Source organism: Boleophthalmus pectinirostris, unplaced genomic scaffold (assembly GCF_026225935.1).
Source record: "Boleophthalmus pectinirostris isolate CB_2022bp ecotype Guang Dong unplaced genomic scaffold, ASM2622593v1 HiC_scaffold_14, whole genome shotgun sequence".
Lineage (NCBI taxonomy): Eukaryota > Metazoa > Chordata > Actinopteri > Gobiiformes > Gobiidae > Boleophthalmus > Boleophthalmus pectinirostris.
Genome location: NW_026571047.1, coordinates 25,303,814 through 25,317,842, shown reverse-complemented (window position 1 = coordinate 25,317,842; position 14,029 = coordinate 25,303,814). Strand labels below are relative to the sequence as shown.

The window sequence follows — 14,029 nt, the reverse complement described above, 5'->3', positions numbered from 1 at the left end:
GTAAGGACCACTTTACACGGTTTTGTTTAGAAATGTCAAAGCTGCGAGGCTCTTGAGGGAATATAATGTCAGTTTTATTTGTTTATGCTGACGGAGAAGACGTTAAAGGTCCTATATTATGCAGAATCGACTCTTGGGAGCTTTTAGTCATGTTATAATGTTCTTACCTCATCATAAACATACCTGGAGTTGAGTTTAGTTTCATTCACGTTTGAGTACCGTATTTTTTGGACTATAAGGCGCTATTCACACGGGATTAGTTTTACCTGTGGACCTTTGGTGATTTGTAATAATTTCAGAGAATGCCCGAGATCTTAATCCCGTCCGAATGCGCCGTGTCTGTCATTTGTAAAGTAAAAATTCCACCGCAAATGACCTACTGTATTTCACCAAACACAGGCGTCAGGTGATAATACTTGTCTGTGCGAATCTGCATCTCAGTGTTTGTTGTTTGTTTGTTTGTAATTATGCCTTTTCTGTCTCTTTCTTTTCTTTCCGCGTTCTTTTCTCTTTCAATCTGTGTGTCAATGTCAAAAACAGAGTCAGTTACAGACTTTGCTGATCCTGTGTAATGATCTACAAGTAACACAGAGGTGGGGCAGTAATTCGCAAATGACCAGACGTCCCCAGGTTCTACTCATCCCGTGTGAATAGGTCTTAAGCGAAACAAACGGACAACTGATCCCTTAGCCCAGACATGCACGATCCATTGGCAGATCGTGGCGTAATTCACCCGACATTGCCTCCCTGTCGTGGTGAATCTGTATTATGAATGTGGGTGGATAATTTAAGTTTGTTTTTGTTTTTTTATTTCCTACGAGGACGACTCAAATATACATTGAGTAATAATATGTTTAATGCAGCTTTGCGCACATTTGTTTATGTTTTACAGAAACGAAATTTGCATGAACTATAAGCGCTGAATAAACAACTCGCTCCTCGTGCGCTGATGTGGTTCAGCTTCTGTCGGACTAAGGACCGTAAATTGGGCTTTCCTCCATAGGGCTCCTGACAATCCATCAAGCGGTGTGACTTTGTAGTTTACCATTTCTCTTGCGATATTGAATAGAATTTTAAATCATATTTCCTCAGCTGCCAACCTACTCGTCGTGCCACGATGACAATGAGTAATTAACGTTGCAAACATTTCCAGTTCACATTTGGGAGTGGTCTGGAGCTCATATGAACTGAATAGATGTTTTTGTTTGCTTTGGAATAATGTCCAAAGGGAACAATTGGCAACTCGGAAAAAAACATTAGAAGATTAAAGGTTGGGCTCAAAAAACATTATGCTAATAGAAATATTCCTTTAATCAGTGCGCAAATGTTACTTACTACAGTTTATTTTCAAGCCAATTTGCTGTTTTCTCATCTGTTATAATGTTGTTTCTAAAACATTTTGACAGATTTTTGAGCACCGTGTACCACATAAAATCGGTTCGAGATCAGTAAGTACCACCAGAATTAATACATAAGGCACACCAGATTATAAGGCGCACCCTTAATTTTAGAGAAAATTAAAGGATTTTCAGTGTGCCTTATAGTCCAGACATTTCGGTAATTTCTTTATTATTAGTCTGTCTATATCTCCAAAGCCCAAAATGCCCAAAGTTTTCAAGGTAACAGCTGTCTTCTCTAATCTTTTGTTCAGTAAAGATCGGCCAATCCAGGTCTGAAATGATCAAAATGATTCTTGTTAAGGGGTATGAAGTGTAAAAACACAGTGGAGCATTTCCTTTGTTACCAGAACTCAGTCTAAATATGCAGGATTTGTGTTTTAAACATGTATGAATGAACCAAAACACGACTCCAGGTGTGTTTTTGATGAGGTAACAGCTTTATAACATGACTTAAAGCTCAAAAGAGTCAATTTTGTCTAATATAAGACCTTTGAACTGTATTTATCTCCGTGCTTCAATCACATTTAAATCCTGTTACCTGCCCTTTTCATCATTAGTGCATTAGAGACCTGTATATAAACTTGAGTGGTTTCAAATGGTCCTTGAATTCACTTAATGGGGAAAAACATCTGGAATAAACGCGGCGGAGGATCAAGTCGGCGCTTTCTTGCCGTGTGAGGTTTTTACACAAAATTAAAAGCAATAATATAAGAGTTTGTGTTGGTTTTAGGAGTTAAATTGTTCTCACTGTGATAGCAGTAGCCTCGCGCTGAAAACACCTTTGTGAAACTACGGCCCCGCGGAGAATGAGTCACAACAATGAGGAGAGAGGAAGTAGTAGTAGTACTGCATGATGTCATGGTTGTAGTGACAGTGGAGAAGTAGTAGTAGTAGTAGTAGCTGGTCCAATAAACCAAGTAGAGAGGGAAGGTAAAATACAAAAAGATTACCAAAGAGTAGAAATGAAAGGCCAAATAGTGGAGAAAAAAGTCATTCAAGTATAGTGGTGACTGTTTTTGTGGATTACATCATTATAGTAGTAGTCGTAGTAGTAGTAATAGTAATATTAGTAGTAGTAGTAGTAGTGGTGGTGGTGGTAATGTGTGTTGTATTTATTGCTGGGAGTAGTAGTAGTTTTTCTTCTTGGCATCATTTCTTATGGCATCATTATAATACTAGTAGTAGTAGCAATAATAGTAGTAGTAGTAGTAGTAGTAGTAGTAGTAGTAGTGGTAGTATTGGCAGTAGTTGTAGTAATATGGGTTATAGTTATTGCTGGAAGTAGTAATATTTGTGTTTTTTTTGGATTATGGCATCATTATAGTAGTAGTAGCAGTAGTAGTAGTTGTAGTAGTAGCAGTAGTAGTAGTAATAGTAGTAGCAGCAGTAGCAGTAGTAATAGTAGTAATAGTAGTAGTAGTTGTAGTAATACGGGTTGTAGTTATTGCTGGGAGTAGTAGTAGTTGTTCTTCTTGGATTATGGCATCACTATACTAGTAGTAGTAGTAGTAGTAGTAGTAGTTAGTAGTAGTAGTGTAGTAGTAGTAGTAGTAGTACAGTAGTAGTTAGTAGTATTATGTATTATAGTAGTAGTAGTAGTAGTTGTAGTTTGGGTATAGTATTGCTGGAAGTAGTAGTAGTTGTTCTTGGATTGGCATGTAGTTAGTAGTAGTAGTAGTAGTAAGTAGTAGTAGTTGTTGTTGTAATTGAAGTGCTAAAAGTAGTAGTGATCCATGAAGTAGTAGTAGTTGTAGCAGTAGCAGTAATTCGGGTTGTAGTTATTGCTGGGAGTAGTAGTAGTAGTTGTTCTTTTTGGATTATGGCATCATTATAGTAGTAGTAGTAGTAGTAGTAGTAGTAGTAGCAGTGGTAGTGGTAGTTGTTCTTGGATTATGACATCATTATAGTAGTAGCAGTAGTAGTAGTAATAGTAGTAATAGTAGTAGTAGTTGTAGTAATACTGGGTTGTAGTTATTGCTGGGAGTAGTAGTAGTTGTTCTTCTTGGATTATGGCATCACTATACTAGTAGTAGTAGTAGTAGTAAGTAGTAGTAGTGGTAGAGGTAGTAGTAGTTGTAATTGAAGTGCTAAAAGTAGTAGTGATCCATGAAGTAGTAGTAGTTGTAGCAGTAGCAGTAATACGGGTTGTAGTTATTGCTGGGAGTAGTAGTAGTAGTTGTTCTTTTTGGATTATGGCATCATTATAGTAGTAGTAGTAGTAGTAGTAGTAGTAGTAGTATAGTACTAGTAGTAGCAGTGGTAGTGGTAGTTGTTCTTCTTGGATTATGACATCATTATAGTAGTAGTAGTAGTTGTTGTAGTAATATGGGTTGTAGTTATTGCTGGGACTAGTAGTTGTTGTTCTTCTTGTACTTTTTGTGCTAAAAAGTTGTTATACCAATTTGTGATATAAGAAAATGCAAACATAGTAGTACTAATAGTAGTAGTAGTTACCATAGTAGTTGTAAATGAAGTGCTAAAAGTAGTTGTAGTATTAGTAGTGATCCCTGAAGTAGCAGTAGCAGTAATATGGGTTGTAGTTATTGCTTTTAGTAGTAGTTGTTGTTCTTTTTTGATTATGGCATCATTATACTAGTAGTAGTAGTAGTAGTGGTAGTATTAGTAGTAGTAGTAGTAGTAGTAGTAGTAGTAGTAGTAGTAGTAGTAGTAGTAGTGATGGTGGGGGTGTGTGTATCAGGAGAAGTATTAATAGTTTGTGACGCAGTGATCGGGTCGAGAGGGAAATGGGACAAACTGAACACGCGACCAGAGACCAACAAAGTGTGAAAGAAACACACGAGCGAGAACAGAACCACAGAGGACGAGAACGAGAGAGGGAACACAGAAGAAGTGAGAGAAAGAGAGGGAGGGAGGGAGGGAGGGGGTGACGGAAAGAGGGAGGCAGAGGAGGAGGAGGAGGAGGAGGGGTAGAGAGTGTGGAGAGAAAAGTATTAAGAGAAAAACAAGAGAGAGCGAGGAGAGAAAGGTATGAAGAAAGAACGAGAGAAAGAGAGGGAGGGAGAGAGGGAGAGAAAGGTGTAAAGAAAGAACAAGAGAGTGAGAGAAAGAACTAAAGAAAGAACGAGAGAGAGAGAGAAAGAACTAAAGAAAGAACGAGAGAGAGGGAGAGAAAGGTATAAAGAAAGAACGAGAGAGAGAGAGAAAGAATAAAAGAAAGAACGAGAGAGAGAGAAAGGTATAAAGAAAGAATGAGAGAGAGAGAGAGAGAAAGGTATAAAGAAAGAACGAGAGAGAGAGAGAAAGGTATAAAGAAAAGAATGAGAGAGAGAGAAAGGTATAAAGAAAGAATGAGAGAGAGAGAGAGAGAAAGGTATAAAAAAGAATGAAAGAGAGAGAGAGAGAGAGAAGGTATAAAAGAAAGAATGAGAGAGAGAGAGAGAGGTATAAAAAAGAAAGAGAGAGAGAGAGAGAGAAAGGTATAAAGAAAGAACGAGAAGAGAGAGAGAGAGAAAGGTATAAAGAAAGAACGAGAGAGAGAGAGAGAAAGGTATAAAGAAAGAATGAGAGAGAGAGAAAGGTATAAAAAAAGAACGAGAGAGAGAGAGAGAAAGGTATAAAGAAAGAATGAGAGAGAGAGAGAGAGAAAGTATAAAGAAAGAATGAGAGAGAGAGAGAGAGAAAGGTGTAAAAAGAAAGAGAGAGAGAGAGAGAAAGGTATAAAAGAAGAACGAGAGAGAGAGAAAGGGTATAAGAAAGAAGAGAGAGAGAGAGAAAGGTATAAAGAAAGAACGAGAGAGAGAGAGAGAAAGGTATAAAAAAGAAAGAGAGAGAGAGAGAGAGAAAGGTATAAAGAAAGAATGAGAGAGAGAGAGAAGGTATAAAGAAAGAATGAGAGAGAGAGAGAGAGAAAGGTATAAAGAAAGAATGAGAGAGAGAGAGAGAAGAGGTATAAAGAAAGAAAGAGAGAGAGAGAGAGAGAAAGGTATAAAAAAAGAACGAGAGAGAGAGAGAGAAAGGTATAAAGAAAGAATGAGAAGAGAGAGAGAAAGGTATAAAGAAAGAACGAGAGAGAGAAAGGTATAAAGAAAGAACGAGAGAGAGAGAGAGGTATAAAGAAGAGAGAGAGAGAGAGAAAGGTATAAAGAAAGAATGAGAGAGAGAGAGAAAGGTATAAAGAAAGAACGAGAGAGAGAGAGAAAGGTATAAAAAAGAAAGAGACGAGAGAGAGAGAGAGAAGGTATAAAAAAGAATGAGAGAGAGAGAGAAAGGTATAAAGAAAAGAATGAGAGAGAGAGAGAGAGGTATAAAGAAAGAAGAGAGAGAGAGAGAGAGAAAGGTATAAGAAAGAACGAGAGAGAGAGAGAGAAAGGTTATAAAAAGAAAGAAGAGAGAGAGAAAGGTATAAAAAAAGAATGAGAGAGAGAGAGAAAGGTATAAAGAAAGAAAATGAGAGAGAGAGAGAGAGAGAGAGAAAAGGTATAAAGAACGAGAGAGAGAGAGAGAGAGAAAGGTATAAAGAAAGAACGAGAGAGAGAGAGAGAAAGGTATAAAAAAGAATGAGAGAGAGAGAGAGAAAGGTATAAAGAAAGAATGAGAGAGAGAGAGAGAGAGAAAGGTGTAAAGAATGAATGAGAAAAAGAGAATGAGTGAGGGAGAGAAAGGTGTAAAGAAAGAACGAGAGAGAGAGAGAGAGAGAGAGAGAGAGAGGTATAAAGAAAGAAAAAGAAAAGAGAGAGAGAGAGAGAGAGAGAGAGAGAGAAAGGTATAAAAAAGAAGAGAGAGAGAGAGAGAGAGAGAGAGAGAGAGAAAGGTATAAGAAAGAGAATGAGAGAGAGAGAGAGAGAGAAAGGTTATAAAGAAAGAACGAGAGAGAAGAGAGAGAGAGAGAAAGAGTATAAAGAAAGAAAGAAGAGAGAGGAGAGAAAGAAGAGAGAGAGAGAGAGAGAGAAAGGTATAAAGAAAGAATGAGAGAGAGAGAGAGAGAGAGAGAAAGGAATAAAGAAAGAAAGAAGAGAGGGAGAGAAAGAACGAGAGAGAGAGAGAGAGAGAGAAAGATATAAAGAAAGAGAATGAGAGAGAGAGAGAGAGAGAGAAAGAGTATAAAGAAAGAATGAGAAGAGAGAGAGAGAGAGAGAAAGGAGAAAGAAGAATGAAAAGAAGAGAGAGAGAGAGAGAGAGAAAGGTGTAAAGAAAGAACGAGAGAGGGAGGGAGGGAGAGAGAGAGAGGTATAAAAAAGAATGAGAGAGGGAGAAAGGTATAAAGAAAGAACGAGAAAGGGAGGGAGAGAGAGAGGTATAAAGGAAGAGTGAGAGAGAGAGGGAGTAAGGAGGAGAGAATTAGGGAGATGGAGAGAGGGAAGTTGAGGGGGGGAGGAAAAAAGAAAGAAGAGAGAGAGCAAGATAGATAAGGAATGAAAGATGGAGAGGAAAAGATGAGAGAAAGAGGGAGAGAGAGAGAGAGGAGGGCGGTGTATGTGAGAGAGGGATAGGGTTGCAGTGAAGCGAGAGAAAGGAGAGAGGAAAGAGGGAGGAGAGAGAGATGGGAAAAAAAGAGGGAGAGAAAGACAAAGGGACAAGAAGAGAGAGGGAGAGAGTGGGAAAGGAGCATGTTAAGGTGCGTGTTTGTGAGAAAGAGAGAGAGAAAGAGACAGGAGGAGAAGAAGGGATGGAGGGATAGGCGATGAGGAGAGGAAGAGAAGAAAAGGAATGAGAAAGAGGGAGAGAAACTGCAGGTAGAAGGAAAGAACACGTCCAATCACCAGCTCCATCTGCTCCTCCATCTGCGCTTCCTTTAAATCCACCCGACCACCAGTTAGTGACCCCTCAGTGCACACGGGAACACCACACCGGGAGGGAACAGGAGCGAGGGAGCGTGGGATGGAAGAGAGGAGAGGAGGGAGAGAATAGGGAGGGAGAGAGAGAGGAGGAGTGGGACAGAGGGAGAGTTACAGAGAGATAAAGAGTGAGAGAAATGTGTTTTTGTTTTTTTTTGGAAAGAAAGGAGGTGAGATGGTTGTGATAGGTGTTAGACGGACAGAGAGAGAGAGAGAGGATGGATGAAAGAGAGGGATGAGGGAGGGGGAGGTGGAGTGGAGAGAAAGAGAGAGAGAGAGAGAGAGGAGGAGAGAGAGATAAATAAAGGATGAGATCGGTGTTAGACAAAGAGATCGGGAACGCAGCGCCAGGAGGGAGAGAGGAGAGAAGAAAGGGATGGAGGAGAGAGAGAGAGAGAGCGAGGGAAGGAGAGGGAGATTTGGAAAGAAGGAGGGAGGGAGACAGAGGGAAGGAGAGGGAGATTTGGAAAGAAGGGAGAGAGGGAATAGTGAATAGGGAGGGAGAGAGAGGAGAGGAGAGAAGTGGAGGCAGAGAGGCAAAGAGAGGGATGAGGAAGAGTTACTGAGAGAGAGAGATAGATAGATAGAGAGAGAGAGAGAGAGGGGGGGTTGGAGAGAAAGAGATATAGAAAGAAAGGAGGTGAAAAGGTTATGATGGGTTTAAACAAAGAGAGAGATGAAAGAGAGGGATGAGGAAGAGAGAGAAGAGGAGAGAGGGACAGAGAGGAGGAGGTAGAGGTGAAAGAGAGAGAGAAGAGACTGAGAGAGGAGAGGAGGAGGGAGAGAGCGAGGGAAGGAGAGGAAGCTTTGGAAAGAAGGAGGGAGAGAGAAGGAGAGAATAGGGAGGGAGAGGAGAGGGAAGGAGGAGCAGGGCAGAGGGAAGAGAGGGATGAGGGAGAGTTACGGAGAAAGAGAGAGATGTAGAGAGGAGGAGGGAGGGATGAGAGAGAGAGAGAGAGAGTAGAAGAGAAAGAACAGGAACACAACACCGGGAGGGAGAGAGGAGAGAAGAAAGGAATAGAGGAGAGGAGGAGAGAGAGAGAGAGAGGGAAGGAGAGGGAGATTTGGAAAGAAGGAGGAAGAGAGGATGGACAGAGAGAGAAGAAGTGGGGCAGAGGGAAGAGAGGGATGAGGGAGAGTTATGGAGAGAGAGAGATAGAGAGAGAGGGGGGAGGTCGAGATGAAAGGGAGAGAAAGAGAGGAGGAGAGACAGATAAAGAGAAACGGGGAGAGAAAGGGATATAGAAAGAAAGGAGGTGAAAAGGTTATGATGGGATGAGAGAGGGATGAGGGAGAAAGAGGAGAGGAGACAGATGGATAATGGATGAGATCGTTGTTAGAGAGAAAGAAAGGGAACACAGCACCAGGAGGGAGAGAGGAGAGAAGAAAGGGATAGAGGAGAGAGAGAGAGAGAGAGAGAGCAGGAGAGGGAGAATTGGAAAGAAGGAGGGAGGGAGAGGGAGAGAGAGAGTAGAAGAGACTGATAGATAATGGATGAGATCAGTGTCAGAGAGAAAGAACAGGAACACAACACCGGGAGGGAAAGAGGAGAGAAGAAAGTGATAGAGGAGAGCAGGAGAGGAGGAGGGAGAGAGGGAGGGAGATTTGGAAAGAAGGAGGGAGGGAGAAGGAGAGAATAGAGAGGGAGGAAGAGGAGGAGAGAAGCAGCAAGAGAGGACAAAGGGACGGGGAGGGAGAGAGAGAGAGAGAGGGGACACGGGGCAGAGGGGAAAGAGGGATGAGGGTGAGTTACAGACAGAGAGAGAGAGAGAGAGAGGGGGGAGGTCGAGATGAAAGGGAGAGAAAGAGAGGAGGATAGACAGATAAAGAGAAATGGGGAGAGAAAGGGATACAGAAAGAAAGGAGGTGAAAAGGTTATGATGGGTTTAGACAGAGAGAGAGAGAGAGATGGATGAAAGAGAGGGATGAGGGGAGAGAGAGAAGAGGAGGAGGTAGAGATGAGAAGGAAGGAGAGGGAGATTTGGAAAGAAGGAGAGAATAGGGAGGAAGGGAGAGGGGAGGAGAGAAGGAGGAAGAGAGGGTGGAGGGAGAGAAAGAGAGGGAGAGGTCAAGATCAGAAGGAGAGAAATAAAAAAGGAGGATAGAGAGAGAGAGAAATGGGGAGAGAAAGGGATATAGAAAGAAAGGAGGTGAAACATTTATGATGTGTGTTAGAGAGATAGATAGAAAGAGATGGATGAAAGAGGAGGTAAAGATGAGAGAGAGAGAGAAGAGAAGACAAAGAGAGAAGAGAGAGAAGCAGAGAAGAGACAGATGGATAATGGATGAGATCGGTGTGAGAGAGAGAGAACGGGAACACAACACCAGGAGGGAGAGAGAAGAGGAGGAAGGAGAGAATAGGGAGGGAGAGGAGAGAAGGAGGAAGAGAGGATGGAGAAAGAGAGAGAAGGGAGGAGAGACAGATAGAGAGTGAGAGAAACAGGGAGAGAAAAGGATGTAGAAAGAAAGGAGGTGAGGTGGTTATGATGGGTGTTAGAGAGATAGAGAGAAAGAGATGGATGGAAGAGAGGGATGAGGGGGAGAGAGAAGAGGAGGAGAGAGGGACAGAGAGGAGGAGGTAGAGATGAGAAGGAAGGAGAGGGAGATTTGGAAAGAAGGAGAGAATAGGGAGGAAGGGAGAGGGGAGGAGAGAAGGAGGAAGAGAGGGTGGAGGGAGAGATAGAGAGGGAGAGGTCAAGATCAGAAGGAGAGAAAAAAAAAGGAGGATAGAGAGAGAGAGAAATGGGGAGAGAAAGAGATATAGAAAGAAAGGAGGTGAAAAGTTTATGATGTGTGTTAGAGAGATAGAGAGAGATGGATGAAAGAGGAGGTAAAGATGAGAGAGAGAGAGAAGAGAAGACAAAGAGAGAAGAAGAGAAGAGACAGATAGATAGATAATGGATGAGATCGGTTTTTTGAGAGAGAGAACGGGAACACAACACCAGGAGGGAGAGGAGAGAGGAGGAAGGAGAGAATAGGGAGGGAGAGGAGAGAAGGAGGAAGAGAGAGAAAGGAGTAGAGACAGATAGAGAGTGAGAGAAACAGGGAGAGAAAGGGATGTAGAAAGAAAGGAGGTGAGGTGTCTATGATGGGTGTTAGAGAGATAGAGAGAAAGAGATGGATGAAAGAGAGATGAGGAGGAGAAAGGGACAGAGAGGAGGAGGTAGAGATGAGAGGGACAGAGAGAGAGAGAAGAAGAAGAAGAGACAGATAGATGATGGATGAGATCGGTTATTTAGAGAGAGAGAAAGAGAACACAACACCAGGAGGGAGAGAGGAGAGAAGGAGGAAGAGAGTGAGGGAAAAGGAGGAGGGAGGGAGGGAGAGAGTGAAGATGAAAGATGTTAAAATCACAGTGTAGGAGTGATCAGACGTGTGCTTTATAATATTTCCTTTACCTTATAGACGCCGGAGCCTGGGGCAGGAATAAAATGAATCCCTTTTTTATTTTTATATCATCTCGGGAGCCAGAACACTCACACTTCTAGAATATTTTACGACGATGTGAGTCTGGTCACTGTTGAATCTCGAGATGGACGTGATTGACAAGTGGATTAGCCAATCAGGGACACACATGGTCTGTCCGTATCAAAACAAATATGTCTGTTTACGAGGATAAAAGAAAGGGGGGAAAAAATGTCCTTATGTGCGCAGTTTTGCCTCAACCACTGAGTTCTGTTGATAATCTGACAATGGTGATGTTGATATTTAGTGTTTTTAGGCTTCTTATAGAATTATTTTAATGTATTTTTGTCTGGTGAAATCATAAACTGTATATAAATGGACATAGCTAACCCGCTGACCACTGCTTTCCAAATAGGAAGTGAACATGGGAGCGCTTCCGGCTCCATCGACTGGTTGCAATTGACTTTACATTGAAAAATTGTGCGTGCGGCAGTGAGTCTTGTCGTTTTGATCTTAAAATGTTCGTATTAACCCGCTGTACATGATCCTGGTGTATTTATTTCCCTATTTTGTCTGTAAGTTAATTCCTATTCCTAATATGGAGTGTGGATCAGGATGATTTTTTTCTGTCCGAGACCGGCCCTCGTCCGACAGAGGAGTGATCAAATCCGAACCGAGTCCAATGGGCATTAAGTTATTTGTGTCCAAGTCCAACCATGTCCAACACAATTAAAATCACACTATTTTCATAGGCCTACTAATGACACACATTGTTAGCACAAGGTCTTAGCCCAGTCATGTAGCAATGGACAAATCTTGAGCACAGGAAGAACGATGTTAGGGCAGCCTAATATTGTCAATCAGGCCCATTGGTTACCTACATAATAACCTAAGCTATCGAGTCCGACCTGAGCCCAAACATAAGTTCTAAATATTTGTGCATGTTCGACCGAGCCCGTTGGATTTCTGTGCTCTAATATGGACCTGGCTCCAAATTCGCTCTTATATCTGCTAGCCTTGTGAGCTTCATTTAAATGCAGCAGAACGCTATGGGTGACGTCAGACTCGCTTAGTCCTCTTCTTTATACAGTTTAGACCAGGGGTGGGCAAACCTTTTGGCTCGCGGGCCATATAGGGTCCTAAAATTTGCCTGAAGGGCTGGACAGAACACAGGACATTACGTGTTAGGAGCTCAGCTGCATTATATTCGTATTTACACTCATGTAGGAAGCGCATTACGACATCACCGCGAAAGTTCCAGAACTCACAAAATTCATCAGATCCGGTTCACTGCATATCACAGGTGAAGGTGATTTATGAGGTACTAGGTTTTACTAAGAAACAGAACCCACAACGTCTAGGAAGTTTTTGTGTTTGATTTTTATCAACTCAAAATGGAAGTAGTGCGAGGTTATATCTTGAACACCACTACTTCACTCATGGTCCGAATAACTCCTGTAAGAACACTTTCCCATAAAGCATTGCGGCCAACATAATACGCCGCACCTCAATGTATATATATATATAGAGTGCGCCATCTACTGGGAAACGCCAGAAATGCATGAAAAATAAAACATCAACAAGGTTTATTATTGTAATTTATTCCAGTTCAGCGGGCCGGATTAAAAGGTTTAAAAGGCCGCATACAGCCCCTGGGCCGTAGTTTGCACACCCCTCATTTACACCTTATCTGCATCATAACTATTCAGACGGCTTCCAAACGGCCTCAGCTTCATGTAGATAAAAGTATCTCCTCTGCGCTTTTCCTGTGTAATTACATATTTTTGAAGTACTAATACTTTATAGACAGCGTTTTTCCTTATATCTCTTTCTCTCCCTCCGTCATCTTTACCCTAAGCACACCTCTCGTAACCGCTGACAACATATTCATATCTTCGAGAGTGTTTGTGTTTCCTGATAGTACAATCACTCCTCGAAATGCGTCAATGCTACAAAAAAAAAAAAAAAGAAAAGAAAAAAAGCGAATTCTCCTCTCGTCTCTCCTCTCTCGTCTCTCTTGTCGGCCTCCATCTTGAACGCGTCTACGCTGGGGCCCTATCAGCTCCCCGTCTGCCAATCTCAAACCCCTTTTTCCTATTTCGTTTCTCTCTCTCTCTCCTGATTTCATAGAGCTTTGGCTGGTTCCAGTCCAGTGCACGCACCTTCCTCTGTTACAGCTCCAAACGCATTGTATTCTTCATCAACATAACAATCTACTATAGGCTTACGACCACCTGATGTACTCTCCCATGTGCCGGCGCTTTTGTCCACTCGGCTTTTCTCTGTAATTCTTGAATTGCTAAAAAATAGAAAGAAAGCGACAGGGCTATTGTATTGTATTGTTGTCTATTGTTACTTTCCACTGACCTCCAGACTAAAGGCGTTGGGCTGTATTGATACTTTGCAGCTGGTGTCATCAATATTCTCTTGTGGTGTGAGGCTAACTGTAAGCACTGCTCCGTCTGACACTTGTTCGCCATCAATCTGAGGTTTATTTGAGCTAAGGCTGTGCAATTAATTGAATTTTGATCACAATTTCAATTTGTGTGGATATTGGATATTTTTTATATAAATAATAGGGATGTAACGATATCCAAATCTCTCGATACAATATTATAACAATATGCATTTCACGGTAAGATATTTATTGTGATATTATGAAGAGGCTGATATAATTGTAGATGGGACGCTTTTTTACTTTTAAAATACCTTGACAAGAATTTTGTGTGAATTATTTCTGTCATTATCTCAAGAATTCGCTCTCATGTTTTCTCTCTTGTTTTCTGCACTGAAATAAACCATTAGATATGTAGTTCCCAATGTTTATAAGCTGTTGCTTCTATAAAACCATGCATTTAAGCAAAGGAACATGTGATTCGACATATTGTGATGCCCCACGATATTATTGTGACACCTTTGAAGATACAATATCACGATATTTCGGTTATTGTAACGTCCCAAATAAATAAGTATATTTATTTTATTGTGTGAATATACAATTTACAGGGGGACCCATGTGAAGCTTCTTGCCCTTGTCAATCAAATTCTGTTGACGGACTTGTTGGTTAGTATTAAATATTGGCTAATACTCAAAACCCAAATATCTGACATGACATAACAATGTCATGACACAGAAAGTGCATCTCTTTACAATATTATTATCATTGTACCACTAATATTCCCATTTTAAACTTTTCTGTCTTCATTGAGACCAAACCAGGTCAAGTTACAGGTCAGATCTGTGGAAAGGTGAGTCAGTATGCCTGTTTTTCTTGGTATTTTGAGCTATAAAACCACCTGTAATTGAATAAATGTAAGTTAAAGCTATTTGATGTCATGATGCGGAAGATTCTAAACAGAGCAGTGACATGTCCATAGAAACAAGCAGGTGATGGACCCCAAATCAAAAAATTACACAGTGCACATTTA

General features: G+C 41.3%; 1 protein-coding gene across 1 annotated transcript in view; it reads left to right on the top strand.

Annotated features, from left to right (window-relative positions):
• The window catches only part of nrxn1a (neurexin 1a), a 323,968-nt gene that overhangs the window by 159,151 nt on the left and 150,788 nt on the right, over positions 1-14,029 (top strand). The window lies entirely within an intron of this gene.